This window comes from Mya arenaria, chromosome 1 (genome assembly GCF_026914265.1).
Source record: "Mya arenaria isolate MELC-2E11 chromosome 1, ASM2691426v1".
Taxonomy (NCBI): Eukaryota; Metazoa; Mollusca; class Bivalvia; order Myida; family Myidae; genus Mya; species Mya arenaria.
In genome coordinates this window covers 61,042,033-61,069,243 of record NC_069122.1, presented here as the reverse complement: position 1 = coordinate 61,069,243, position 27,211 = coordinate 61,042,033, and the positions used below count along the sequence as shown (strand labels likewise).

The 27,211-nt window shown below is 31.6% G+C and overlaps 1 protein-coding gene across 12 annotated transcripts in view; it reads right to left on the bottom strand.

The window, feature by feature from the left end:
• The window catches only part of LOC128231363 (RNA-binding motif, single-stranded-interacting protein 2-like), a 130,502-nt gene that overhangs the window by 32,637 nt on the left and 70,654 nt on the right, over positions 1-27,211 (bottom strand). Inside the window, exon 1 of one of the 12 annotated variants that reach the window (XM_052944154.1) lies at positions 9,314-9,509. The exons of 10 other annotated variants lie outside the window; for them this stretch is intronic. The gene's annotated coding sequence lies outside the window, so the exon portion shown is untranslated. Of the gene's footprint in view, positions 1-7,916; positions 8,470-9,313; positions 9,510-27,211 lie in introns of those variants that run through there. One more of the 12 variants, XM_052944172.1, reaches the window with a different exon arrangement.

The following is a 27,211-nucleotide window of genomic DNA, read 5'->3' as shown; positions in this document are numbered from 1 at the left end:
TTCTGTCATTGTTGTTTGAAACACTTGCCAAGATTTTGTTCGATGAAGATTTAAGTTACAGTATGTCTCATTTATATGCTACAACACAAATCAAATACAATTCAACTGAAAAATGCTCGCCTTTGACAATTAGATTTACATACATCTATATGCAAAAAATAGTATTTATCATACCATTATAAAACATCTACTGTAGAATGTATAATAAAGAAAGTATGCATTTGCAATATTTGTATAAACTGTAGAAATAGTTTCAGTATTTATCAAAACCATCAACCATGAAATTCAACCAGTTTTTGAGGTTTTCTCTCTGCTTTCCTGATTTCCTAATGTATTAATGTTGTTGTCATTTTAATTTCAGTGTAACATCCCAAATTTCCACAAGATTATTTGTCATAATCAGAGAAGCATGTCAATTTCATATAAAAATGCTGAAATTGTTGCCAGTATATTAAACACTGTTTTAATTATCTCCCTTTCACAAAATATCATTATTACCGGTACTTCCCTTTAATTTGTAAAATATTCTTAAATACTTTTTTCTAATGCTTAAGATATCTCCTTTTTATTTTTATTTATTCAAATAACTTAAAATATGTTGATATTTCATTTAATAGTAATCTTATTCAATTTGTAGGTCTCAGTATTTTACTATATTTTTGTTTGACACTATTTAAATGAATTTCTTACTTACCTTCAATCAAATATTCCTTTAATCGTAAGATTTTTATAATGTAAACCTAAACTCTATTTATTTCCAAACCCTTTAAAAACAGGAAATACAAATTAAACAGAAGATACTATAAAAACAAATTTCCTTTTAAAAATCAATCACAAAATATCTAAAAGGTTTGAAGTTCGCAATCTCTCTACACATATCACAGGGGATATTTGAGCAAAGACGGGCCATTACATACCCGTCTTATCTATAGCCGTGAACCCAAGATTTAATGTAAATTTGCTTTTCTACTTTACTATAGAAATATTTGATTATATATGGCCGACCCACCTTTGCTTTACATAAACACTACAACCCTAATCTGGGCTGATTAAATTTGGCTAAAGGAGTCCAGAAAGGGGTGTTCTTAAAGTTAGCATCTTATGATCTGGGAGTATTATAGAACAGCCTGCAAGCTTAAATTAAGCAATATGATATGGTTTCGATTTTAATCAGTATCAGAAACAATTTTTTTTTTTCACTGGAACAATTAAAAGTAAAAGAAACATCAGTTTCAAATATACTTCTGCTTTTTTGCAAATATTTCATTTAAATTCTCTGAAAACGTTTTTTTTAAGAATTAGTTTAACATTACAAATTACAATGAAATAATTTGTTGTTTTTTTATCAATAGCATCATAAGGTGACAAGCTTAAATACATTTCTTTCAACAATTAATCTCTATGTAATGGTCTAAATATGTTTTTAAAATGAATTTTCAACACTAACCTAATTTGAATGTGAAACACCCCTCTTTTTCCCCTATCTTTTATATGAGGTACTTGAGCGAAGCATTTCAAAAACCCATGTGCATGTTTATTCAGGTATATTCTAGATGGAGTAATAAACCATATACATACAGTTAAAGCCCAAATCATAAATCGATCCTCTTGAAATTTCACTTTTTGGTGCGTAAAATCATCCAGGATTTATGACTTTATTAAACTGTCACAAAAATCTCCTTAGCTTAGACCGGTGTCTCAGGAGATAATTTTTATCACCATACTATTTTCACTGCAAATCATCTCTAAATAATTACAGTAATAAAAATTTGGAATATTTCGAAAAAATTGTAGACTTTTAGCTGACAGGCCAGATAATGCTTACATCTAAGTATTTAAGAAGAATTTCTATAGCTGCGTACCACTTAATGTTTAAATGACTATAGTTATCATGGTTTGTACAACCTAAAGTTGTGTAAACTGCAGACAATTTTTTGAAACCTAATAATTTTGACCAACTCCTTTGCAATAAAGCTTAGTAAAAGACGTCATTTAAATGTTCAAATTCTGACGACCCTATAAATAATGCCAGTAATTACACGACTGTTTGACAGTATGGTAACAGTTACACCGTCTTAATTTACGCCCATCGATACATTTTTGACATGATTTAGCTCTAGGTAATGAAGTAAACCAGCTCTATATATGTGTCAATCAAGAAATGATCCCTGCCCTATGTAGCAATAAAATGACAATACGCAACAATGAAACAATGTAAAGACATGCACATGTCGTAAATGCGTATTGTTGCACATTAGTTTTGGGAGTTAATTGAAACAATATCTGCTCATGCATAATTTATACTGAATTTTCTATTATACAGTGTTCCCCTTTCATAACAGTTGCTTTGTAAATGTTGAATACGCCTAATTAAAATTGCATGAATGTTACTATTAAGTGAAACAGCACTAGAAATTGTCAATGACAATATGAAAAGTGTATAATAAGAAACTAATTTGCATCTAATTACACATCCAACTTTATTTGTTGAATAAAATTAAATTCCTTCCTGAATAAGGTTACAATTTAAAACCACTAAGCTTATAATATTATTAATAATTTTGATATATATTTTACTCTTATATTATATAGTGTGCCTTCGGCTATATAATCTACGTAAATGGCTTTTAAATCAGCAGGCTTTAAGCAAGATTAGGATATGCACCATAACATGTAGTCACTGATATACTTTGTATGAAAACTAGGATCTGTATTATCATAATTCGGATACACTTAATAAACACTATGCAAACAAATGCTTACGAAAACAAAACCTGTTAACAAGGTATGATTTGACTTATCTGTTACAACCGACACTAAAAAGGTTGAAGAAAATACCATTAATGGGCACCTTATCTCATATTTGAATTTTCCATTAACAAGAGAAATATTACAGTCTCAATCACTTGTACATCAATACATTCTCCTTTAAATGTTTAGGAAACGAAAGAATCTCAAATATGCGTACAAAAACAAGATTGTTATTTAAAAGCGTAACATAGCAACATGAAGTATTTGTCAATTACCTAAAAAGGATGAGCAAATAGTATCACTTTTTTCAGCATTATCTTGATGTAAGATCATTTTTCTCTCATTTTTTATTTTGACAATGAGCTCACCAGAGCTTGTAGTAGTGTCCTATGTCGAAGTATGCAAAGAATTTTCATGCATTAAAGTATGTCAACGTAATTCAGTCACTCATAAGCAATCTCATGTCCTTTAAACATCACAAGCTGCCCGGCTATTACTAACCTCATGTACTTACAACACGAGCTGCACGATCTGCCCAGATTTGCTCCACTATTACTAAGTACTCAACCTAATAGGCTACATGCATTTTTCACTCAACATTAGAGATTTATTAGACAGGTTTATACATTAGTTATGAAATAGCAAATTCTATTGTGACATATAGGGATAAGAAATGTTGTTGTTTTTTATACCATCCTAATATAATGTGTCATGTGTGGGAGTTTGTTTGGTGGTCACCAACCCAGGACATGTGGGTTTCCATTAGGCTCTCGTCTCTGTTGATTCTCCAAGCCTAAACTACTTAGAATGTCAACCATACAATGTCTTTTAGTTTTGTAAACTCAAAGCTCAGAAATTGTAAAAAAAAAATCATTTTGTAATTTCCATAGATAATCTTATTTATAAATGCAAATGATTGATAGAACTTCAAACGAATTAATGAAATGAATTATTAAATTTGAGACGCAGCGTCAATTCCAAAAAAGGAGATGCACCTTACAGTGTTTCTGTGTATCCTGTGAAGGCTTGATGAGCTGCATACTAATTTTTCCAATCACACATCTACATTGACTCAACCTCCTATCTTAATGTCTCTACATTTTTCGAACATTTAACATTTCTCATTTATCCAACGCTCGTTACAATGTACATACAGTACACTTTTCTATTTATGAATTTTGATCATTAAATGGGAGCGATTTTCTTGATAAAATATTCATTTGTATTATCCCTATTTTCATCAACAAATGTTGCCATTATGATTTTCGAAACCAATGAATCCATTCATTCAGCTCATCATTACTCACATATAATAGATCAATCATGAAGTTGTTCCTTCAAATTATCACGTTAAATGTACCCTGACTTATTTTTTATGCTACGCAATAAAATTGTAATACTTCCCTCAAATGTAACTAAATAAATCCACCAAAATCTCTCAGATATGGGCAGATAATTCAACGTTTATAAGTCAGTATATAAGTATAGCTTGACTTAAACACTTGTGCAACAGTTTCTCAATCAGATCAACACATAAATTTGTTTTACTAGCTATGCCATAAAATACAACCTCATCAATTCCTAGCAGTATATAGTGTAGATCGAACATCGGTCATGTTTGGCAATGACACCATCAGGGATGGATCCAGGAATCAACATCAGAGGGGGCTTAACTTACCAGTGGTGACCGACCTTTTCACTTGCACTTCTCCCTCAAATCAGAGAGGGTTTGGGAGGTAATCCCCCAAGAAAATGTTAACAATTTCTATTCCGAAATGGTGCATTTTGGGCGAATATTTTTTTTCTCTTATATTGAAATAAAAAGTAAACTTGGGCGATTTTAGGAGGGATGCTTGCCTGGTGTGCCCCCACTGGACCTGTTAGTGACCTTCAAAATGCAACAGGTGATCATCATAGTAACCCTTACAAATCCTTACAAATAAATCATGAAAATGTACATTGGGACCTTTTCCACCGTTTTTCAATCAACATATTTTCGTACTAGACCCAGAAAACAGACTGGACGTGCCTTGCAGGCAAATTTGATCACATTCCAGATAAAACATAGTTACAGTCAGATCAAAGGCAGAGTCAGTGTTCCCATTAGGTCGTGTATTGGTATAAATTCTAAATGAGCAATATATTCATTCCTGTTGTAACTTTCGCTAAATGCATTCTGAAGTTGTGTATATGACCATGCTGTGCATTTTTGAAAAAGCAACATTCATTTCTATCATGCTTAATGCAAAGTAAAGCAACTTTCATAACTATCATTCTTATAATATGCAAAGTGAAATTGTCACAGTTACTAAGAATAGATGTATATTAAATGCCTGTTTGTGTGCATTCCTAATTAGCATTATTCCACTGGTTACTTCAATGTTCTCTAGAGGCAAAGTGAAACAAATCATTGTACCCCTTAGAATTGATTTTGTTCTGATGTAATATTGTCTAAATGAGCAGCATTTGTTACTATATAACGTAGCGGTCCGTATACCACACAAGTAACTGTTTGACTCATGTATGAATGTATACTGGGAATAATGACATGAATTTGACACGTTCAGTACTACTGAAGTGACAAGAATGTTACCGGTTTCTGAATTTTGAAGTAGTAGCTTTGTGTGTACAGATAAATTTGGTTACTTTGGCAGATCAAAAAACACTTCCTTGGTTTTAAATGAAACTAATATGGTATTTTTTTATAAACCAAATTATAAGCAAAAAATTTGTTAAAATTTAATATCCCAGAATGCCTATAGGATCAGACATATAAACAATTAAATTTACAAAGCACTAATCGGTTGTTGTTATTTATTATTAATAAGGAACAAAATATGTTGTTTCTTTCAGTATTTTGGGTATAGCAGTATATACTTGAGATAAATGAGTAACCTTATGAGAAATTTCTCATTCTTGCATTGAACAATCTCTTTACTTCATGGTCTTTTCATCATTAGAATTAATCTAACAAAGATTTCACCCATCCCCTTGTTTTTGAGGACATTTTTTCCCTTTTACAAAGCAAGGGCTTAACATTTCGTTGACAGGTCATTTTTCTGAAAATTTACCGCTCACCCTACAGGGTGCATTCACACAACTACTAATTCAACACGATTTCAACTGGATTTACATGTTTAACAACGCAGAGGACACGTTTTTTTTGTCATGTACTTAAAACGATTATTGGGGCAAAAATAACAAGAGAGACAAAATACAGTTGTAAACCATCTTGTTTAATATGGTTCACATCTCGTTTAATTTGGTTTACGAACTATTCCGTCAGCCAAACCTGTAACTGAATGTGTTACTCTGTAACTCCGGAGAAATTTGCATTTTTATGGTGTTTAGTCCCAGTTCAGGAAGAGAACTTCATAATTACGAATTAGCATAATCTTCAAAAGTCAATTTTTCCAAAATATCATGTATTTTACTAAAAGCGCATGCTAACTTGCATATTGTAAGGGAAATATTGATCAAAATAGGAAGAGAATAGAGATGATTAGATTTTCCTTTTAAACGGCTTCAGCCACTTGTGGCTTTCATTTGCTTCCTGTTACTGTTGAGTCGAAACGGAACTATTTGTTGGGCCAAAGCATTTGTAAAATCAACATCTTTACTCTATTATGAACAGTTAACAGTTAATGTACTCAGTATCTAGGAACAATAGAAATGACATTCATAAAATACCTTCATTCAATTTTAGGTCCGGAAACGGGTGATTTCGATAGCTAGTTTTGAGCAATTTCGGTAAATGTCGCTTCGATGTTTAGAGATTATTTCTAGAGAAAAGTGCCCAGCTGGTGTCATCTTGTCACCGATAAATCGCTGGCAGACAATTATGCCAGATTTTTATACTCAAAAATAAAATGACAGAGTAATTGGGTGGAACTGACCTTTCGATGGGTATTCCTGTCACAGATTTTACTGAATCTCGAGCTTTCCCAGCAACCAAACTATTTCAAGACATTTTTACCCACAACAAACACTTAAAAACAGTTTTGTCAGAGATAATGATTAAATATGACACACAAAAATTAATGCTTCAAATCCTTCAGTCACCCCCCTCTTTCATGTATATATAAATCAGAAATTGCATGTCCTTATAATATTTCACCATAAGCGGTTAAATACTTTCTTAAACGATTGAATATATTGTTTCCTAATCTTTCCTAATCCAAAAGAACAGCTGACGTTTTAATCTCACCTTAGCAGTTTAAAATCAGCACTTCCTATAAACCACGACTTATCCGTACAACGCTACCTGATAACATATACCACAAATACTTTCGGAAAACAGAAATCAACATATCATAAAAGTATCATTTCTGAATTGATTTTTCCATCATTATAAGTAACAATTGAGAATACCCCAAACTTTTTCTACAGAATTACACTATTATAGATCCAATGCTGTATGAATAACCAACAATTCATGTGTTTTTCCTTGGGGACGGGAGAGGGGGGGATAATGTAAGAACCTTTTACATGTGAAATCAATCTCTTATAAACATAAATATTTGTATAGAACAATACTTCTAATCGAACAATGCCTGAACATTTTCTTTAGGGCTAGACTAACCTATTCAGGAAACATGAAAACAAACCAGAACGTAAATTTTACACAGAATGCAGATTGTTGGTGTTTGAATCAATAAGTACAAATAATCTTGTCTATTTATCCTGGAGGAGTTTTGTCCTGTATTAATACAACAGACTATTGATACCCTGTGTGATTGACAAAAATTTTAAGTCCTAACGAAAATATTTAAAGTACAAATACGAAGTTATGCCAACATTGTGACCCTGATATACATTATTTCAACAATTGTTTTTCCGATAAAAACAGAAAATATTGAATGAATGATTTACCCATGATCTGCATGATATAATCAAATAAGGCCTTATACAAACAAGAAAACATTATATCTGTAAGGTGAAGGTCATGGCTTCGATAAGGATCATCAAAAACTTCTGTCAATACATTCAATAGTGCAAGAAATGATTTCAATTTCAATGGTCGCTGTTTTCTTTATTCATCCATGGCATGGTGAAATATCATTTTTTCCAAAGTATATTTTAAACGAGTATGAAGTACAATTATCAACATTAAGCTGTAAAATAAGAAGAATGATTATAGAGTAATAAAGTCATTAATGTCTTACCACAAATTGTATAGAATTTATCACGATGACCCCCAAGTCAAGATGGTATTAATAATTGTCCACTGTCAGATTTAATTTAACGCCAATTAATGTGTGTCTCCTCTGTGTTCACATGTATTATTCACCTTTTTATTTGTCCGTTGACCTCAGGTGACCGTATAACATAAAGCCCTTCTCCAGTACAGACAAAAATGTTCACAGCTTTTTCAATAAACTATCACAATCTTAACCAATGTAAAACACTTTCTGTATTATAGATCTGAACCTCTTTACCGTAACATTAAATAGACGTGATTTAACAGTCACACTAGAAATTCTTTTCCAACAATCCAAATATCTTGATCATGCTACGCAGGCTCTGTCTAAGCTAAGTCCCAAATACACTAACAGTCCTAACAGTATTACAAGTTCGCCAAATCACAACAAACTATTGAACATCACTGGTTTTCAGATGGAAATGAATGGTGAGACTGATTTTTACGATATATTTCAGATTCTCAAGTGAATGAAACAAGTGACTCCCCTAGCTAGCTGACTGAGCAGTGTGACAGCCGAGTGTATTGCTCGAAGGCATTTTACGGTTGATCACACTCGTGAAATGTAAATATACACTCGTTGAAGCATGAAATGTTTCCCCCCTCGATTTTACCTAGGTGTAGCTCTAAACGCCTGACGATATGGAGACCTATTTCAACATTTTAAAGTCCCTTTCATGAAGAGTGGTATCGTTTTCAGATCAAAAATCTACGCCTGATGAAATTACACAGAGGGGTATTGAAAAAGTTAGCAAAAAATACACACTTGCGAACAATTGGACACTTATTCCTTATTAATCTGTTTTTGTAATTTTCAAAAGTAAATGTGTTACAAAAAAAACAGAACCAATTCTACTTTTGACATGTGTTATTATTATTTCACCAGAGGCAAACTGCGCTTGTATGAATGTTGTTTTTGTGTACCTTGAAATGATGATATTTTAAGTGGATTTTAGATTGACACTGATTGTCGAATATTAATATTTGCATTCCTTTGAATTCTCTCCTTATTCAAAATGAATGAAGAAAAAATAACAAAATTGAATCTCTGATATAAATCGAAACATTTAGGTTACAAAAATATTGTTCCAGTAACAGTTACTTTTCCAGGATGAAAACTTTTTTTATCTGTTTATTAAACAAAAGTTTCATTATTCTCCATGTCTTAGATGGATTTTGACACCATGACATGAAACTGATAAAAAAGATAAATCCTAATCATTGTCAACAAGATCACATTCGATCGGATCAGATTCATGTCATAAAAACCTTCATAAAACAATGTTTAAATTGTGAACATGAACTATTATAATATGTTAAAAATACAAAGAATTACTATAAATATAAAATTGAAAAAAATACCTGCAACTCGCTGTGATTCAGTAGAAAATGAAGAGAAATATAGATGTCCAAAATTCAAGATCAATCTATGAATCAGTTTGTCATGAGGTCCATAAATCAATTTGTGACATCTCATATAAAATCAAACATTAAATATGATTAAAACTACATTATATCAGTGAAATTCAAGTGTTTGCAATAAGGATATAACACAACAAATGTTGTGCTGTTCCTAAAGATAAAGCGTACATAATCTTGAGGATGCATCTTCTTACAATAAGGAAATTCCTTCTTCATCTAAACATCATTATTTACGTACTTGTGAGCTAACACTTAGATTCTTAAGTGACCCTTTTTACGTCTCAGTCATAGTGAACATTTTTGTGCTACATGTGTGATCAAGTACATGTATACTGCTTTCATTTGACATTTTTTATCAAGTTATTGAAGCAATGATACTACAAGTTAAAGGGAATGTTTTAAAGTGTCCACAGTCGAATGATGAATTTCGATTTTCATTGGCTTCAATAAAGCATGCTGTGTTGTAGGAAACATTGAGAGAAAAAATCAACATTTTATTGCATGTAACAATCATACTTATCACATGTTTCAATTAATTTTATTACATGCACAAAAGTGCAATGCATGTGGTCTAACAACTCAGAGTGAATGTGAAAATTCAGGCTTAAGATGACAAGAATAGCAACTCTAACAAATTTAGCAACAATTTTATGACAGTTAGTTCAATTAGATTCCTGTGTCATAAAAATGCAACAAGAGGTTTCTTTCCAGTAGATTAACTTAAGCCTCTTATAAATGATGGTTTATATAGACACTCTTCAAAAGAAGACCTAAAAATCTAGCTCTTCAAAAGGAGGTTGGTCTTTGTCATTTGATGGTGCACTTTTATTTAATCTGTGAATTACAAACAGTGTAAATTGGGTAGAAATCTAAACAATTCACACTGGGCAAAAGAAAAGTAATTAGCAAGATGGTCCACATATTTATATGGTCAAACAAAATAGGCAGACACCAGAGAGCTAATTTTCAAATATTTGCTGAAAACCTTGTAGTTCATCAATTGATGCTAATCCCTACCAAGTGCCTGCTTAATGGAAGGGTGATGTCCAGTCTTGTCCAGTATTAGTTACAACATCCGAAACTTGGCATTTTATTTGAGAAAGAATTTACAAGTTGTTAATAAGAATGGCATCAATCTTATTTGCATAAAATGAGACTATGACCCAAGACAAATACAGTCTTGGTAAAATAATAATGATTAATTGATGCATCACTCAATTATGTTAGCATTTAAATGGAATACTATTTTCATACTTTTAAAGACTAACCAAACCGGTTTAATCGATTACAATTTGGTTAATCAAATCAAGTGCATCATAACCTAAACCATGCCAATGAGCCAAGAATATAACAAATATAAAACAATCTATAGCTATTGAATAATTGGGCAGATATAACTCATAGTCATTGCATACATTTCCAGACTAAATTATCTGTAGATATGTAGTTAGCTCCCTTGAAATTACTCGAAGTCATTATACATATATTGTAATACAAAAATCATACCAAAATCTTTAAAACTATTTGATGTTTTTTTATGATTATAAATCCAAAGCCACAAAACCTGTTACTAAAATGACAGGAAGTATTATAAATACATCAACAAGAACCCAAAACTGCCATATCTGTGATTATCTGATAAACCATTCAAAATGCTACAGGAAATAACCTAAAATTAGCAAACCAACCTCTTCTGATAACCCTTTAGGTGATAACATTTCCATCTTTTTGCCCATGTTTTAAGCGCTCAACTAACTGTTCTACAATTGAAACAACAATAAATCTAAAAGTACACATTTACGTTAAATTCTGAATGTTTGAGTGAAAAATGCACCTGCAATTTGTGGAGAAACAACGCATCTTCTGAATAATAATGCATTATAACTAGATTATTACATGTATTTACTTGATTTTGTCCTTAAATGATGCTAATTATAATATCAGATTTTATATTTTTGTGGAATTGAAACCTATATATTCAAAAAAATTATGTTTATGAAAAGAGCACTAAATATGACCACAGATATCGTGACCATTAAATAACTTTCTCTTATATTACATGAATTCACAGCTCAAAGTATCAGCTTTTGGCACAGTGCATACCAAACATCACATTTCATAATATCTACTTGTAGATATGATCATAAAATGTGATACATCATGTCTGATACATTATATAGACTCAACAGTTAAGAAGGTGCCAGTTGTATTTTTCATATTCAAGCTGCTAATAAATCAGAAAAGATAAGTTTCAAAGTAGACACAAGAGTGCTTTTAACATGTGTACATATCTCTGTTCATCGACTGTTTATTTATGAATCCACATTTCTACACACAGGAAATGTTTATGACTGTATAATATTATAATACATGCATCATTATAGTTGCTTGTTGGGTCAATTTTTTGTATAGAGCTTTCAAGGCATATTTTAAAATGGCCTATCTGAGCAATGTTGATTACAGTGAAACAGTTTAACCAAGAGGGATAACTCCTTTTCCAATTATTGCATTATAATTGAATTATTTGCCAAAACTGAAAAAGGTTTTTAGTCTCATTATTACTCAGAATAGAACAATGAAGATCATAATAGAATCTTTTTCATATTACTTTTCAGCAATATGTCATCATTTACACAAGATAAAGTTATAAGATTGGTGATACATTCTGAAGACAACAAAGATAAAACAATCAGCCGGTGGGTGAAAAATCCTCATTTCTACATCAATCATGATACATTTTACATCTTTACACCACAAAGGCTTGCTATCACACAAAATCTAATAAACAACAGCGTAAATGAATTGATGTACGATTTATGTCAGAAAAGGAGACTTAATTACTAAGCTGTTTTAGATAAGAACCTGTTTGAGTTACCTCTCTTTATCAATATTATCTCCCTTTGAACTTAGATCTATGATTTATAGGAAATCATGAAAGGCATGACAGATAATGATTTTCAGAATATATTGGGTTTCCTTTCTTCATAACTATGAAAGTTTATTCTATAAATCAAATATTTTGAATTAATTTAATTATACTTGCATTAATCCTAGTGTATTTCACTACTCATATGTATGTATACAGTATACATTTAAGGGCTTGTAAATCTGGCAGGTAGAGAGACAACCTTACAGTTTCTATGATTTTTTGTCACATTTTTGAAAAAAAGAATACATTTCATGGAAAACGCCTGCGCAGAATGCTCTCTTAGGCATAAACAAATGCTTAAGTCTCTTAATCCCCACTTAAATAGCGAAAGACAAATTCTACTCAGAAAACCGTCCCATCAATCAACGTCTGAGAGGGTCATCTGGTGTCCAGGACCGTTTGTCCATTTCATCTCATTTTGTTACGATATTCTATAGTGTATGGAAACACTAGACAAAGATTGAGCTTATATTGCTAACATCATTACATTCATATAGCTCAATGTAGGTACTGCGTAGGCCCTGAGGTCTATGTATGGATAGGCTAAGAAGGGGCTATATAATATCATTACATTGGCGTAGCTCAAAGCTGGCACTGTAGGCCCTCAGAATTTAGATGTTTCTGAAAATGTGAATGCAGGCCTGAACATCTTATTTGTTTTTGCTATGCTTTTGCAGTGTTTGTCTGCTAACTTTGAGACTTTCATAATTACCTATGTATTTTTGTTTTGTTTCCTTAGAAGTGATCAAAATCTTTTCTTTTTTTTTTTAAAGATGTCCAAATCTGCGATTTTAAAGAGGCACTGAACATAAACTCTTGATGATGCAGAAACTATCACACAGGAATTATCATTCAAGAAGAAACGATTGATGAGATGAGGCTTGAAATATTTCCTACCTCATATAAATCTATGTCTATCTATAGTGTGTTAAAAATATGGCTCTTTTAAGAGGATAAAGATACAAATACCATAAATCTGAAGCATAAAGTGGGATGATAAAGCCTGATATCTTTTGTTTTAAAACTATGTTGATGTACGTCTTATAAAAAGTTACAACATCTTTGCGTTAACAGCTCAATGTGTTACAGTATCTTTGCGCTAATCACTAGAATCCTACTCCCACATCTTTCTACTACAGTTTCCAGCTCTTATCTTCTAAGTTCTTCCTGGTTTTATGTTTAATAGACTGGTTGCTCATAACATCATGTTATGTTACAATATTTCACTGATTACATTTTACATAATGTTGTGCTGCATGTTACACATGTTGGGTTGCATGTTACACATGTTGGGTTTTACAGACTGGTTCCATATTGTACATGTTTGGTTTTACAGACTGGTTCCATATTGTACATATTGGGTTTTACAGACTGGTTGCATATTACACATGTTGGGTTTTACAGACTGGTTGCATATTACATATGTTGGGTTTTACAGACTGGTTGCATATTACATATGTTGGGTTTTACAGACTGGTTGCATATTACACATGTTGGGTTTTACAGATTGGTTGCATATTACACATGTTGGGTTTTACAGACTGGTTGCATATTACACATGTTGGGTTTTACAGACTGGTTGCATATTACACATGTTGGGTTTTACAGACTGGTTGCATATTACATATGTTTGGTTTTACAGACTGGTTGCATATTACATATGTTGGGTTTTACAGACTGGTTGCATATTACACATGTTGGGTTTTACAGACTGGTTGCATATTACACATGTTGGGTTTTACAGATTGGTTGCATATTACACATGTTGGGTTTTACAGACTGGTTGCATATTACACATGTTGGGTTTTACAGATTGGTTGCATATTACACATGTTGGGTTTTACAGACTGGTTGCATATTACACATGTTGGGTTTTACAGACTGGTTGCATATTACACATGTTGGGTTTTACAGACTGGTTGCATATTACACATGTTGGGTTTTACAGACTGGTTGCATATTACACATGTTGGGTTTTACAGATTGGTTGCATATTACACATGTTTGGTTTTACAGACTGGTTGCATATAACACATGTTGGGTTTTACAGATTGGTTGCATATTACACATGTTGGGTTTTACAGACTGGTTGCATATTACACATGTTGGGTTTTACAGACTGCTTGCATATTACACATGTTGGGTTTTACAGATTGGTTGCATATTACACATGTTTGGTTTTACAGACTGTTTGCATATTACACATGTTGGGTTTTACAGACTGCTTGCATATTACACATGTTGGGTTTTACAGATTGGTTGCATATTACACATGTTTGGTTTTACAGACTGTTTGCATATTACATATGTTGGGTTTTACAGACTGGTTGCATATTACACATGTTGGGTTTAACAGATTGGTGTAAAATCATTAGGAATGTTGAAACTAAGATATTGACAGCTGAAACTCTTCAACAAATGCTGATATATACTCAATATATTATATTATATATATAAGTCCAAGATCTTGAAAAGCGTCAGTAAAATGATTCAGCAAAAGGCTGTAGAGTGATTGATTGATTTTAAATTAAATAAAAAAAAGAAAGTACTAACAAACACAAAATTTTACCTATGTACAAATGAGACATTAGACATAGACACACAGCCGTTAGTCATTATTCACTCTCATATTGCCCGATGACTTTATTGCCTTGAAAATGCCTTTTTGAGTACTAAAAGTGCCAAAATCTGTCTTCCCGAAATCCAGCCTATTTTTTTCTGTATTTTTTTTCCTGAAAAAATTCTCTTCAATGGTATCGGTCCATTACTATCTTTGTTTCCATTATAATGTGTGTTTTATATTGTATTTGTTTAGTTACTTTGTGGATCAAGTTGCAGGCATTATCATGCAAGGTTTATTATTTTTCTCTCTGGATATTTTGGATAATTAACTGTGCGATAACATTGCTGATAAGCCCTGTCAGACTTTAATGTCAATCACCTTTTGAGTTATGGCATTAATTAACCAAGAAATTCTGACCAATCCCTAAACCTATAAATTTAATCATCATGAAGGTGATGATTAGATTTTATTATTTTTCTCTTGAGAAGTAAGGAAATATTTTATGAAGATAATTATTGTACTGTAGATTACTAGCATTAGCCTAGGAAAGTTTGCAAGTTTTTCAGTACAGCAAGGCAATAATAATAAATGTTGGATATCTTACTTGCTGGAAAGAAAGGATCGTTAATTATCTTAATTGACATGATAAAATTATATGCAAATTAAGACATGTCAAAATGGTCCAATTTTGTTTCTACAAAATAATCCACTACAAGTTTTCACAATTCATTGGCAAACATTTTACAGGTGATTCAATAAACCAGTAATAATACTTGGTAATAATTAACATATCACTAAGTTGATGTTGAATGCACCTGGCAACTTATGTATAATGTAATGTCTGAGAAACATTGCATATTGAATCATTCCTTTGATCAATATTTCAAATCCAATAATTGATCAAAGATCTGAAGATACCCAATTAAATGGAATAATTGTTTCAAGAGCTGCACAATTTTAGTGCTAATTATCAATGGTGAAAGTTACAGCTGGAAAACAGTCATACAGCTTGCATTCTCAGGTCAGTCTGATACAATAATTGATCAATAATAATTGATGTGAAAAATCTAAAAATACTTGCTTCTGCATTTAGCCTATATGTTATCAAATTTATTATGAGGATAATAAATTAGAGTTGTGAAAACTAATAAAATAATCAATGTTATTATGAATTATGAGGCCAAACAGACAAATGTGTACCATTTTTAAACAATATTCTGTGGAAAATCATTAGGAAATAATCTCCATATAAATTGTTTGATGCTTCATGCAATGCGGTCCCAATATTCAGCTAATTGTCCGAATCATGGACAAATTACCCATTGTTATTGACCTCCTCATTGATTACCAATAGCGCGAGGAGCAGAGGGCCCCCTGTTGCATGCCGATTAATACCCATGGGACAGAAAAATTTGTCTGTCACGCTTCCACCATAAATGGCCTTCATACAATAAAAACATTTTATTCACGCATTATTATATTAAAGATAAATACCTGATTACAAAATTGCTGCAGTTGACATTTTCAGAAGTGGCAGACATTAATGGGCATTTTCTGTCCAGAAATTATTTCAATGAACGGTTATGGACCTAAAAATCTGTGAAAATAGCAAGTTCTTTGAAATGTTTAGTATAATGTAGAAACCTTAATAACACTTATTGTGGATTACAGATTGTTACATCAACAAACTAGCATACTCACATTACCTTAAAACAATGCATAGTCAGAAATCAAATTAATCTTACATAATTTCAAAAAGGGGGGCAACTCTTGCATTGACCTGTACTTCTATTTCACAAAGGGGAGCAACTATTGCACTAACTAGTACTTCTATAATTGTGATGATAACTGACCAGTTTTCATAGATAACACTTTTATGACAGAATGATAAAGACTTCTCCTCACTCAAAACTTAGTGTCATCTTCTTGTTTGCTTTATAATTATATATGACATCTTATCCTTGGAGGCCCAAATAGGGGTATTTATGACATCTGTCCTAAGAGGCCCAAATGAGGGTATTAATTTTAAAGAAATATTGGTATACTGATAAAATGGTCAATAAGTGCTGGGCCTCAGGGGACTCATTATGAGAAGACAATAATGATTATATGGTAACTGGTGTTATAATGGAAGATCCAGTTAAGATAGCAGAACCAGTCAATAACGGTCCTAAAATTTCTAGGACCGTAAAAGGCTAATTTGCACACAAATGTAATGCTGAGTGGGGGAGTAACAAGAAAAACTTTGTCTGAATAGGTCTTAGCATGCTTTATGACTAAAATTTATGGCATTCCGTTTAAAGATAGTCATAAGGTTTGAAGTTTACTTTGATGAACTGTGTATGTGGTGTTGTTAGCAGTAATATCTCAGTGGAAAGTAGAATATTTATTTTAATGAGTGTGTCAGACTGTGTATAACTACTTGTTTATCTATTTTCTACATATATTTTTTGATGTATATGAAATAAATGTAACATATCCTCTAAATCAGGCTCTCAAGCAGTGTCCCATAGAGAAAAGTAGGTGAAAGTACGAGTTCTTTGCAAGCAAAAGTAGAAAAACACGGCATTTTAAACATCAGATAAAAACATTTAAAAAAAAAAAAATTCTTAACTTATTTTAATGTCTTACACCTATTTCACCAAACCTGTGATCAAACTAAGCCTTGAATGACAGTTTTAAGTTGTTGAAAGGTTTATAGCCATCAGGCCAGCTCAGATTGGCAATGTTTCAATTGGCTCATAAGCGCTGCTAAGACTTATGAGGTAATCGATGAAAAACATTTACAAATAAAGATAAAAACTGCTCTTTAAATCACAAGTTGTCACAAGAAAGTAGAAATAATAAGTTTTTACAAGTAGTAGAAAAAAATAAGCTCTTTTAAAAAGTAGGAAAAAGCAAGAGCGCTGGAAAGCAACGACCAAAACAATGACAAAAAATGTTACTTTGTATGTCCGGAGAATATGAAAGTGAAATGAAAAGAACAAATTACCATGAGTAATTCTAACATATTTGCAATGAACACACTTTTGAAAGAGGAAAGACAATAATATTCATATAAAGAAGAATCTCAAAGACACAGATAATTGTAGTAAAAAGCTGTTATCACTACAAGCGGGGACATCAGGCTCAAATGGCGTCAAGTCTATCATATAAATCTCTTTGGACAGGCGACACCCATATTTGGTACTGGTAAATTCTGGTTTACACTGTTTACATAAGTTTAAACTTTTATCACAGGAGTGTTATTATTGACTTGTTAGGATGAAGCGAATAAGTTAACTTTAAGGGGTGTCCGAAAAAAATATAAATAAATAGATTGTGTGAAATGGGAAAAATGAAGAGTTATCATTGAAGATTGCTATATAAAATGCTTTGTTTTGCCAAAAAGCAATAGTTTTGCTATTGAAAATTAATTATTTTAGGCTAATAGAAATAAAGTATTGTTTAAATTTGTAGATGAATTAAATCCTTTTTTATACAGTTTGAAAATGTTGACAACAAAAACTCAGTGAACAACTCCTTCAGTCATTAAATAGTTAATACAAATGTTCAATCTGTCAAAAAAAAACAAGAATTAAAGGACTGAAATAACATTATCATGTAAACAGAGCAATTATCCATTCATTATGAATAATTTACAAATCTATTATTTAACAACATAGGCATTCAAAAACAACGACTGCTTCTGTAATAATGATATACAAGAATGGAAATGATAAATATTCAATATTGTGAACTGCTTGGGTTGAAACAGACACTGAGACTATCTTGAGTATTGTCTGAGATAACTATCATTTTGTGCTGAGTATTTGTGACAGATTTTCTCGAATTGTCATGCAGACTAGGAAAGCTTTTTATAGTAAGAGCCCCTGACAATGATTGATCGCTTGTTTGGTATGAGCTTCCACGGATATGTCTGGTCATTTCACATCTGGTATAGACACAATATCAAATCTTTTTGCATCATTTTAAGACAAGGAAAAGAACACTATTTATAAAATGCACATGCAATGGTACTGGCAAGAATTGAGAACAATATACTTTAATCACTTTGTATTTACACAAAAAAAGCAAGATTATTTTTTTCATATAAGCACCAACTACACAAAGCTTTGAAATAATCAGAAGCAAACTTTCATACACTTTATGTCGTTATCTCCCTTTAGAAATTTACAATATTTTAAATTTTACCCCAATCAAATCAATGGACATGCATCAACATTTAAGATCACTATTATCGAATAATATCCGTTTTAAATATGCAATATTTTTAATAACCTTACACTCATGCACTAATAATTACCTCCCTTTGTAAAATATATTATTCAGTTTTTTTAAATTATCTCCCTTTCATTGACCAATATGCACTCAAAAAAATGTTTGCACAAGATCATCATTTTTACTGACATATACTTCTCCACGGATTAACACTTCTCCAGTATCAAAAATAAATAACTTAAAAGCCATAGTGTCTTCAATAGTTAGAAATAGGAGAGAATTCTTTTAAAAATACCCAGGAGACCAAAGTCTAGACATTGGGTTTGACATTAATGAAGCTGAATTTATTTCCAACTTATTCTCCTAAAAAAACCATTACCCCAACTTGTTTTTTTCTACAGCTTAACATGTTATCAGCGAAGATAAGTTTTAGACAAGGGAGACAATTCAACTACAAAATAGGAATTATCAAAATTTAAAGGGAAATAAATCTAAACACAAAATGTGCCGCTGTTTGGAAAAGAATGGTCCATTATGTGAAAATAATTTGGCATGCAAAAAACACAAGGAATGTCAATACTCAATGTTTTCTGACTGTCTGAATCACTTCAAGGTACATAACTCTTGAACGAATTTAACCCGAGTGCTGCAACTTAAAAGACAAACTTAATTTAGACAAACCATTTCTGTTACTCACTTAACAGCCCTCAAACCAGTTTGAGGTACTCTCACACAACCATTAAAATAATTGGCAATTCAATCTTACAACTTTGAATTGACCTCCATTTTAAAAGTTAACCTTTACTATGAGAAAACACAATGCTATCAAATTTCATGATTTTGTATTACAATTCACTTGATTATAGGTGATTGTAATCTTTTTACGATAAACATTATGGTATTCAGCCTTGGACTATGTGTAATGAATGAATATTATGTTTGTACAATTTTTATGCAACATGAGAATGAAAGTTGTTTATATAAAAGCCTTCGAGCCAAATTTGTATATATTATTCCAAATGTCAAAAAAATAAATTCAACGCCTACAATCTCCACACGCATTATTCCAATGATTAAACATGCTCGTTTATCATATTTTATAAAGCAATTAATCGCACAATTATTGCCTGCCAAAAATAGAGCCCATTGCAAACAAAACAGGAACAATAATAGAATATTAGATCCCAGAAGTATAGACATCAGCAATTACTGCAAATCGTTCAAGAATCAAGTCCATTATTGATCGATTGGGCCAATATAATGCTGGATAATTTGTTAAGATCGGATGTCCATCACATATTGGACATAAGTTGCTAAAGTTGCCCGATGTTGCAGGGTGTAAAGACCATCACCTTGACAACTGAAAATTTATATCTTGGAAAAGGCAAAATTAGCCTGTAATAAATAGTCAACCAGTTATTGATGTGTTCTCTGAGACTTGTTTGGGACCTATTTTAATTGCATAGAATGTACATCATTAATAAATTTAAGACTGAAGTCCCTATCAGTAATTATTGAAACTTATATGATTTACACTAGTCCTGAATAAATATTTAGGATAGGACTGCACCCTTTATCACCATGTAAATTTATAACAAGGTAAGATCAGCTTTAAGTCTGAAAGTGCCGATAAAGTATGATATCCGATATTAAACTCTTTTTTTATAAACCCCCCCTCCACCCAGCCCCCAATGGAATAATTGTTAGACAATAAATTATGTTTTAAGGTGCAACAGAGGAAGCTTGGTATAAATTTTTTAATTGGAGGAAACTAACCTAAGAATTTGAGGGCTTAACATAAGATTGTTGTAATGGCTTCTATTTTAACGCCATCTTTTTCCATATTGAGTTACAGACGTCTTGCATTAAGAATTAATGAAATGAATTACTAATTAAGGTTATTAACAAGAGAGTTGTTTAACTTAAGTCACCAGCGGAAAACAAGCAAGGAATTTTTGTACTTAAAATATTTTACGACTCACAAATGACAAATGACAAAGAAACATGAAAATGATAAATATTTTACGAAAAGAATGCCAACAGTTTGACCAATTAATTCTAGCTGAATATCTAATAATCAATAAGCTACTGTGTCAGGACCGATTAATTTTCGAGTGAGGTTAAGTACTCTCAAAATGTCCACTGAAGAATCGGATGTCAAAAAACGTGGAAGCATGATCAATTAAATGCGTAAATAAGCTTCAGTAGAGGCGGCGGCTAATCATATTCTATTGATGAAGCTATTGACGAAACAGTCTAACATGATAATAGCCATTTTTTGTTCGCTGGCGTAGTCTCTATGGAATAGAATGTGCAACCACCAAATTGGCAGAAGCCAATATTGTGCACCTTGCGTGCCAAACTTATTACTTTTCTACGAAATAAGGTTCTTTTATTTGTTGAACAGGCGTGTAATAGCCCTTCTTTAGACTTTAAGTAATTTTAATCAGAAACATGTGTATGCTGTTTAACGTTATGAAGACCATATCACTGCATGCAAACTTGTTTACATAAAATGTGAAAAAATATTTTGCACAGGTTTTATTGAATTGTTCAAGTGGCAAAACACAACAATATTCAAGCAAGGGAAAATTATATGTGCATGTCATTACCATAATAGAATTTTACGTTTTATTTCATAGAGCATGGAATACTGAATTTCTTGTTGAGGAAAACAAGGAACGATCGGACTGAAATTCTTACTGTATCCACAGTTTTTTCATTCAAAATCAATTGATACTTAAATAAAACAAAGATAAATTTGATGAATCATAACAAGTTTTGATAAATTATTCACAAAATGAATGTTTTTTTGAGGAAAAAATTAGAATAATTTTTTTTTTTCGACTGTGGTACAATACATAATAGATTCAGAATCCCACCCCCTTATGAGACGAAAATTTGTTTTTTTCAATGAAATATATACCCTGTAGAGACACTTAATGGAAATTTGATGGGTTCAAATTCATCGCAGTAGACAGGTTGCTATGGTATAATCTTAACGAATTTACAATAAATGATGTTTTAGTGTAAGGATATACTTCAGTTACCTTACATTGTAGGGTGAATGAAGAAAGATGAACACCATGTTGTCCAAAACACAAGTAAGAAGACCCCTTTTTGTGGTGGGCCAGGACCTGCCAGGACATTAGATACACAGACATGACAAATGTGGGCCCAGAAAATTGACCAAATATTTTTCAGTTGTCCTACAAGTTAGGCTAATATTACTGACAAATTCGTAAAAAGTAGGAGCAATAAAATTACAGGGTCACTGAACCTGTAAGTCAGGCTTTCTAATTTACTCGTTCTAAAGCCATATTCGCACATACCCGTGATTAAATTAACTTCACAGCAAGTTTTTATAACTTTTTCCCCTCTGGTATAGGATCTCTTCGTCGACAATAGGAAATCTAAAGTGGATCAGAGTAAATCTCGGACATCTGATCTATATGAGTTAAAATGTGTCAATATCTTCAGGCGCATTGTGTTGACACCCAAATTGAATATCAACAGAGTATAAATTGACCCATAGTCTTAAAAATTTCCCGAAAGCTCTCAAGCGAATGTGGCAGACAGAGAGTTATTGTAAAAATTCATACAATACAGAATCAATTATCATCTAAGCATGTCTAAGAATAATTGTTATTATTTCCTGCCAAAATTTCTTCTCATTATTACATCAGAAGAAAAACAATGATAGACATATCAGATATTTGCTATGTAATGATTTTTATGATAACGCATTGACACATTCTGGGCTTTTATTGAACTTAATTGAAAATCTATCTGTATGGATGGTTGGTTTAAATAAGAAAATATTTGTTTAGATCAGGATTAAACAATTGCATACACACATTAAACAATGTATAAAGAGGATGACACAATATAACTTAAATTCCAATTATAATTTACTAAACTGGACATCAAGGGAGATAATACAGTACTGTCAATGAAGTTTTACTTGAAAAGGCTAATTTTCAACAAGTCTATTTTTCTTTCCAAGTTATCTCAAATATACGTGTATGTGCATAAGACCTCAAATCAAGAAAGACATGATATTCATTAACTTTTTATAATGTGAATTTAATATACACTTTTCTCAACAGTTGATCTGTTCATCGCCAGCCAAATGTAATTTTTCTGGATGAGTTTAGAGAAGATCTAACAGTACAATCACTTAAAAAGAAGTATGAAAAATGTCATTATTCATTATAGCTGAAAAAGCTTTGAATATGTTATCACTTGAAATGCAATCCTAATCAAAAGTATGGCGATCATATCAAAGGGAGATAATAGGATCAATTAATATTATCAATCTCTTAATTAAATATAGATATAATATGCGTATCAGTAAAATAAACCATCTTGTAATGTTATCATACGCATTCAATGTGTGTATACTATTTAGAAAGGACTTTGTCATCTTATAAGCAATTGTCAAAATATTTTACAAACCCTCAAAGAAAAGTCTCCCAATTTTCAGTCATTCAAGCCAAAATCTTTATATCAGAAAGAAAATCTAAAACAAATAATGAAAGATTAGATGGAAAAGCTCTGTCTATTTTTACAATGTTTAACTACTGTAATGACTTTAACATTCTTAATGCTTGTGTAATGATCAGGAACGTTTCAGATGGATTTCTGTCTTCGATGCATCAGTACTCACTTCAACACTTGATCAGAGATTCTGAGAAAACAATAAATGTTCAAAAATAATAAATGTTCTGTATTTGTGTTACTGTAAAAGAGCCGCTTGCACTGTGCAGTGATAAATCACAGCCCTCCTCAATAACAACAAAAAATAACTTCTGAAACTTATAGATAACAGAAACACATTGCTATTTTTTTCTTCAAGTTTTGAAGTTTTTTAAGGTTTCATATCAGACCTTTATGTCATTCATTTATGTTTCAAACACACCTTTATTGTTTTTATTTAAACTCAAAACATTCCTAAACCTTTAAAGAATTCTGAAAAATTTAATTTTGATAAATCAGCAAAAAACACAAATAAACAAAATACCATAAATATAAAATTATACTATTATAAGGAAATGTATTATAACATTAATTTAAGGATTCTGACCCACAAATAAGATTGTTCTCTGATCTAAATGTTATATCTTGATGCCTTTGTCATTTTTGTATCATTTTAAAGGGATCTACTTGCTGATTTACAATATATGAAATAAACGACTGAAAGTAAATCAAACAAAATGTTCGTATATTTGCTTTTCATACTGAAATCGGACGGAAATAACATAACAATGACTTAAGTGAATTTTTTTTTATTCGTATAGGGTTTTTTTTGTAAATGTTTTACTCTATTAAATGATACCAAAATAACATGGGGCCAACAAGCATAAACAATTCACATTTGTGTGGGTCTGGTACCTTAAACGACAGGACAACTTCATATCAGCATATGGAGTTAGTTAGGTTTCGACGCAAAATAAAACAATGAATAATTTTAGAAAATTTACATAACGAATATGTCAAGGATTAAAGTTGTTTTGAAAATTTTATATTTACATCATTTCAAAACATGAAGGAGTGGGTTGTCCCTAGCGCCCCAGGCTGATTAATGAATCCAGTTTTGCAACATTGTTGGTAAAAAGTTAATGGAGCGAGTGATATTTTGTTACACTCGTTTGTCTAAAATTTCACCTGAGGTTTCCTTTTGCGATGAGATAAAATTCCTTCTGCCAACGTAAATAGGTTTTTTACCCAAATATGAAAATTTTATTGTAAACATTCAGTATTTACACATTCAGGTATATTTTAATATGAATTACAATTAAGGATGTTTTTCAGTTCTAAAGAGATTACGGCAAGCAGTTAGATGCCAAAGTTCTTACTTTTTTCCTCTTTTATTCAAGGGGCAAAACTCACTTTTACAACAGCAGAGTTATGGTTCTTATAAATAATATTTGTTGTTCAATATCACTTGAATGGTTAAATGCATGATCACTTGAAAAACAAAAGAAAGATATTGGAAACATTAAGCTCTTATCTTTCATTGTTTGTCCATTTCACAGAATAATGGTTTCTAACAAATGTGAAACAAGCCTGATTTTAAATGTTAAGTGGTTAAATAGTTCAACTTAAAAGATTAATGTTTGTATATGTTTAAAAGCAGTTTAACAAACAATATAGAACAATAACAGTAATAATTCAGAGCAGATTCAATTTGTGATTGTCAAGATAAAGGTGAAATCTACCGTCCAAACCTGTGAGCTTGATATCCCATGGACCGGCCAAAACACTTCCAGCCTCGCGAGTATATATCGAATCAAGCAGGAATGCTTAGAAAGAGAAAAACACAACCAGTCCACTACATTCCGTTCAACCAAAGAGGAAATCGAGCCAAGCAATATAGAGCCAACAGGTTTGGATTGTACTTACAAACATACATTCAGTAAAATAAACACAGCAAATATTTTCACAGAAATACTGTAACTAATTTGTTAGAACAATTTACTTTGATGTTCCCCATGAATGTTTCTCAAAAACTAGAAAAAAATATTCCTGTAAAATTTAACAAGGTTCATCAATATCATCCAGAGAAAAAAGCACATCTTCAAAGACATATAATTCATTTGACAGGCATTTTATAGCAAATTACCATCTTCTTAAACAGAACTATGTCATAATTATGGTTTCTCTTTTTCTGGATGTAATAGAAAAAAGATCACTGAAGTTGCATAGACGTTTCTTCTAATTACTCAGTCATGTTTAAAAGCCCAAAACATAAAACATGAATAAAACAGCCAACAAAATGAGTTTGAATATTCTTAGAGTTTTTAAGCAATCCATCTGTGTCTGCGAAAATATTTTCTTAGACAATTTATAGATGAAAATGACAATGTTTTTATCCCTACTAACTAAAAATAATAGACAAAAGATTTCGTACAACTCTCGAAAAACAACCATAAGAATATAATTACTTCTCCAAAATAATATATACAAAAAACAAATTTATATGACATAGCACAATCACCTTACGACTACGCAAGACTAAAAAAAAGTACTTTAGTATCTCCCTTTGATGCATCAATCATTATCGAATATGCAATGACACTTTTATTGCATATGATTGTGTTCAGTTTATTTCAACAATTATAAGGTCAATAAATTCATGTTTAATTCATAAAGTAATATGAAATATGTTATAATTCTAGACAATAAGGAAATAAAGTTAATCCAGCTATGAATTATTCCCCTTTATTCTATAACATGGTATGGTATACACACTAAAATGTAATAATACAACATGTTAAACAACTAGTTTCAAATGGCTTCTAGTCTAGAGGATAATTATCATAAATTCAATCCCTTGAATTATAATTCATATTTTCATTCTTACTTCCCTTGAATTGTTGTTCATTAGAGAATTGAATTATTTCCCTTCAGTTTCATACTTTAATGATTAAAATCATGTTGACTACTTCTCTTAAAAAGTTTATGCTTTTAATAACCATTTTTTCCCCCTGACAAACATTTTACCATAACCAAGTCAAACTCCTGCAAGCAGGCTGACAAAATATTCTTGAATTTGTCTACCCTATGCAAGATAACTGGGAGGTATCTGAAGCATAGGTAAATGGCAAGAACATGTCATAATATGCATACAACTTATGTCTCGCTCAAAAAAATACCCAACTTCTGTCAGAATTTGGCAGGAATCATTTGGTGTATGCCAATTATGCGACATAACTCTTCCTTAAACACTGTTGTTCCATGTTTAACGTCATGACTCCAAGTACTTTTTTTCTGATGTGAATTTTCTGGGAATGACTGCGCCCTTGTTTTACAGCAACTCCTGGCTCTAATTTGATCACTATCACATGGTTAATTGAGTACCATTTTTTCGTCATTGTTTGCACTTAATAAAATTACATTATCACACAGATTCTGTTAGAACAAGGCAATTAATCCCATTCCCCTAACGCCAGACCATAAACTATATACGCATTGCAAAGAAATTCCTCCAAAGTCCGTGACTTCCCTGTACCTAACATTATTAGTTGTTGACTTGTCTTCCTTATATTTAGACAATTATATGCATGTGGTGTAACTGATCAACCTTAAACAAATGTTAAATACGAAATAGGTAAGAGTGGGC